Consider the following 5203-nt stretch of genomic DNA (forward strand, 5'->3'; position numbering starts at 1 on the left):
TATTTACAGTGAGGTTGGCAGAGTACTGGAATAGGCTGCCCTGGGAGGCCATGGAGTCTCCCTCTCTGGAAACATTCAAAACCCATCTGGATGTGTTTCTGTGTAACCTGCTCTAGGCTTGAACAAGATGATCTCCAGAGGTGCATTCCAACCCTAACTATATGGGAAAATGCTAACATGCATCCTGGGAGGAGAACAGTACTGGGAAACACCCTGGATTTTACTAACGACATACATGAGAGACTTGTTGTTGAAGTTTTAAAATTATGTGTTTTACTTGTACCAGGTTTTAGTTCTGAAAAATTTCTGCATCCCCTATCCCTGCATCGTTATCACCTTCCTGCAGTGTTGGTCATCGCCCTTCCCTTGTCCTCCCCTGTGTTCTCCAAATGATTCATCACATGCTCGTTAAGCACTGGTATTTTTTCTCCCTGGGCCGGGCGCAGCCCCATCCGGGAGACTCCTTCCCTCTCCTGCACTGCTGCAGCAGCAGCAGCAGCTGGAACTTGCCAGGGCTTGCCGTGTCCCCCCCGCCAGTCCCGGACAGGCCAAGGCTGGGCCCGCCCATCCAAGCACAGGCAGTTCCCTGCCAGGACGCCCCTGACTGACTCATGTCCCAGGAGCAGCCTGGGGTGCCACGGCTGTCGCCCCTGCCAGCTTCCGCCCCTGTCTTAACTCTATTGGTTATCTCACCCGTCTATCCCCAATCCCTGGTTTTCTATTGGCTGTGGTTTCTCCTCTTTCCCCACTAGCAGTCGGCCCCTAAACCCCTCCCTTCCACCCGATCCTTACCCAATCCTGTCCCAGCTCTAACACCTTCCTTCCGGGACCCCATAAAAGCCCCGTGAATGTCACAATAAATCTGTTTTCGTCCCTCGTCTCCTGGTAAAGATCTGTGTCTCAGCACTCCCCAGCTGTGGAGGACAGGCAGGAGCTGCTCCCCTCCCCACAACATCACATTATGACTATGTGATTCTGTAACTGAAGTTATCATGATGTGAATTTCAGTTTGTTATCTCCTGTGGGAGTAGCGTGGCACTGTGAACAAGATGGGAGATACTCCTTTTGTCAGAACCTTCAAGGCATCAGCATCTAGAATCTCCAGGGTGAGAGTGTCTGTATGTATCCTGAACTATCCTATGTGTCTCTTAACATACACACTTAAATAGATGAATTTCACACTTTTTCAAGTCGACTCTAAACATTTGCAAGGTTGGAATTGAGTGCTAATTTCAGCTAGCTTGTTAAAGAGGCTGAACTCTAATACCTAGATGGAGGCATCATTGCCATCTTTCACTGTTAACAGGAACAGTTTATTTGATGAGGCTAACTTGCTGTTCTATCCAAATTAATTTTAGCAAAACAGGATTATTCAGGTTCTACACATCAGTTCTTAGGCTGTCACTGTTTGATTAACAGCTCCGGAGAGAGACCTAAGTGCATAACATTGCTAGCAGTCATTTAGTTCAAGAAGGCAACAACAGAACATGACATAAAACATCTAAATCCTCATGGTCAGAGAATGACAAAAAACGTAGCTAGATATTCATAAATCCCATTTCTATACTTCTCCTCCAGATAATTGAAGTAGAATAGCTAACTAAGCCCTTTCCAAATTCTGCTAACAGAAATGAACCCTTTCCCTCAATCTCTTCTCCACATACATATAAATTAGATATTTGGCTTCGTTTCTGCAGTTCCATTAACCTTTGCAAGTATATTTTCCTTCACCAATTAATTCAAGAATGTAGTGGTTTGACCCTGACTGGCAGCTAAGCCTTACACAGCCACTCACTAACTTTCTCTGCTATCAACAGGGTGGGGAGAAAGAATAGGAAGAACAAAAGACCCTGAAACTTGTGGGACAAGAGAAGGAAACAGAAGGAGAAAAGCAAGCAAAACAAGTGGTGGAAATGCAATCACTCCTCTCTTCCCACTGAAGAGCAAGCCAGTCTGTGAGCAATGACTGCCAGTCCAAAACACTCCTCCCTTTGGACTTTTATAGCTCTATATGACACGGAATATCCCTTTGGCCATTTTGGGTGAGTTGTTCTGGTTATGTCCCCTCCCCACTTCTTGTACACCCCCAGCTGTCTTTCTGTGGGGGCAGCAGGGGTAACAGAGAAGGGCTTGATGCTGTGTAAGCACTGCTCAGCAGTAGCTCAAACACAGGTGTGTTGCCAACACTGTTTTGATCACATTGCACCATAACAAGCTGTTATGAAGAAAATTCACTCCATCCTACCCAGACCCAGCATAAAAGAGAAAAGGTAGATGTGGCTTTTTTATATATATATAACTGGTAGAAGCCTCATGTTCAAAGGTCCTGGTCTTCGTCGGTCACTTAAGACAAAAATTTGCTGGAAGGCCAATGTAGCAATCTATAAACAAAGCAGAGTACCGTATAACACCTTCTTGACACAAGGGATTAACAAATTGACAAAGGAATCACTCTGCTGGAACTGATTCTTACAAAAAAGAGAACTGGGCAGGAAAATGAAGGCTGGAGGCAGCTTTGGCTTAAGTGACCAGGGAATGTGGAGTTTAGGATCCCAAGAAGAGGAAAGAAGGCAAATAGCAGCATCACAGCCCTGGATTTAGAAAAGTAGCCCTGTTTATCTGTTTTTCCTGTTTAGGGACCTGCTTGGAAGAATCCCAGGGGAAAGGGTCCTGGAGAGAAGAGGGGTCATGGGAGCTTGTTAGTTTTCAAGGATCACTATTCCAAGCTTACTAATGGTCTCTCCCAGTGATCGGGAAAATAAACATCTGTTCAACATCTTCATTACTGGTTTCGATGAAGCGACAGAATGCACCCTCAGCAGGTCTGAAGAAAATACAAGACTAGGAGTGTCTGATGTATCAAATGATTACGTTTCTCTTCAGAAGGACCACAACAGGCTTGAGAAATGGGCCAAGAAGTACCTGAAGAAATTCAACAATTGCAAATATGAAGTTCTGCTCCTGAGAAAGAATAAATGTATTAAATAAGTACAATTTAGTACAAGTTGAGACCTGACTGACTGAAAAGCAGCTTTGAAAATACGACATAGGCTTATAGTGGACAGCATGCTAAACATGACTCAGCAATAAATCTGAAAACAACAAAAAAAAAAAAGAAGAGCAACAGACCTTCTGTGTTGGCTGCACTAGAAGTGCCAGAAAGTCAAGGAAAGGGATTCTTCCGTTCTACTCAGTCCTGATGGGACATATTTAGGGTTCTATATCCAGCTCTTGCTTTCCAGAACATGACAGACAGAACATGAAGCAAGTCCAGCAGAGAAAAACAAAGATGATAAAATATCAGCGGATTGTAATTAGCCCACCGATACGGTGGAGAGGTTTCCGTTTCCAGGAGCCAGGCTAGGAAAGCGACAAGCAGGGCTCCCTAGGATCAGGCTCCTTAGAAGCGAGGGTCGGCTCCTCCCGCCCCCGGCCCGGCGATCGTCCCAAACGGAACAAGCCCGCACTTGCCAGGAGTCTTCGAGGAAAAGCCAAGTTTATTGCCGGCGCTAGCTTTTGAGGAGAGCATGGGAATTCCCCGGATGTAGGCAGGGAAGAGGGGCGGAGACGGGGCGGAGTAACACAGTTCATTGGGTACATGCAAACGAAGGGAAGGAGGGAGGGGAGGAGCGGCAAAAGGACCAATGGGAGAATGAGACGGGCGGGGAAAGTCTACTGTAGGGCTTCAGGCACTTCGAGGCAGGGACAGCCCCCGCCCGGGCTCCAGCAGCGCCACGTGGGCGGCCCCGCTGGCAACCGCCCCCGTGGCCGGGTCAGGCCAGGACAGGGGGCTGCGACCCGAAGGGTTTTGTGGGAAGAGGGAACTTGGACAAGGAACTACCAAGGGAAAAACAACCAGGGTAGACACATTGGGGTGTATAACATTCAAACTGGGGAAACATCAATATAGGGTGTGAACATTAGAGTCCTTATAAATCTCTCACAGAGCTTCCATATTCGGGGAGCTGGGTTCCTGGACTTCGGTGTCCTCGTCTATCCATCTCTTGTAGTATTTTTGCCAGTGTATAAACCCTGGGTCTCCTCCGACATCTCCTCCTTTTTTATTTTTTAATGCCGGGTAGGCACGAGGAGCTTGAAAAGCTTTAAAACTTTGAAAAGACTTAAACATACAAGAAAAAATACAGCAACGATTAAGCAATGTCCTTAACTGGAATAAACTGGGGCAGAAACTGGGTTTACAAATCATTGTAGGCTTGAAAAAGTAATCAGTTTTAAATAAAATTACATGAGGCATTAACTTATATATTAAAAAAACTAACGATATGTAAAGAAACACTGCAGATTCCGACTTAAATTTCCGATAAAAGGCAATACATGTAAATGAAACTCTAATGAGAGCTGTCACTCTTCAGATATGTTCTTCTCTTCACAACCTTTTAATACTTCTTATCATTAACATTTTCATCAAACCTGTATCCCTTCTTTTTCTTTTTTTCTCCTTTCTTTTTCTACCTCTCAGATTCTTTCTCCTGCTCCTCTCTCCAACCTATACTTCCACTGGCCTTCCTTATCTTACCCTACACAAACAACCGTTCTTCTACCCTTTCACAGACCGTCTTCTGACCTGCTAACACTTTATTTTATTAAATCTTTACTCCAACCAAAAGGCTGTCAATAAAAAGAAGTCAAATGCATGTAAAGTAAATGTTAGTACAACTAAAATGAGATATAAATACTTGATTTAGGCAACGGTAAATTATGTTCAAGAAGTGTTGATAATAAAGAAAATGTAGAATGATTAATTGAATTTAGATGGGTAAAGTTCAGTGAAATGCGTGTGGCCATCAGAGAGCACCTCTAGGAAAACCATAACATTCACACAGGGATGATAAATATAAGTGTAGGGATACATCTATACTTCACCCTAACTATCTCATTCACACTGGTGGCCACCACATTCAAGCAATCACACTCACAGACCTAAATGCATTCCTAGTACACCCATTTATGGCCCATGTAAATGATTATATGTTGTTCAGAAATCTGCAAAACATAATAAAAAGACAGTTACAATATGAACATATACAGAAAAAAATTCTCAACAGAAGACTTGTGCATTCCAAACAGGATTTAAGTAAGATCATTGTCCTTCTCCTTTGTATGATGGCTTTTTTGGTGTTGTGATGGAGACAATCTACGTTGGTAACAACATCTCTGGTAATCCCAGTACTTCTGGTCCATG

The 5203-nt window shown here is 44.2% G+C and overlaps 1 long non-coding RNA gene across 1 annotated transcript; it reads left to right on the plus strand.

Annotated features, from left to right (window-relative positions):
• The first annotated feature begins 839 nt into the window (after positions 1-839).
• Positions 840-4854, plus strand: LOC139679099 (uncharacterized). The gene is made up of 3 exons (XR_011699134.1): positions 840-1118; positions 1818-2042; positions 2637-4854. It is a non-coding gene; the product is annotated as an uncharacterized lncRNA (long non-coding RNA).
• Positions 4855-5203: the final 349 nt, after the last annotated feature.

Source organism: Pithys albifrons, chromosome 1 (genome assembly GCF_047495875.1).
Source record: "Pithys albifrons albifrons isolate INPA30051 chromosome 1, PitAlb_v1, whole genome shotgun sequence".
Taxonomy (NCBI): domain Eukaryota; kingdom Metazoa; phylum Chordata; class Aves; order Passeriformes; family Thamnophilidae; genus Pithys; species Pithys albifrons.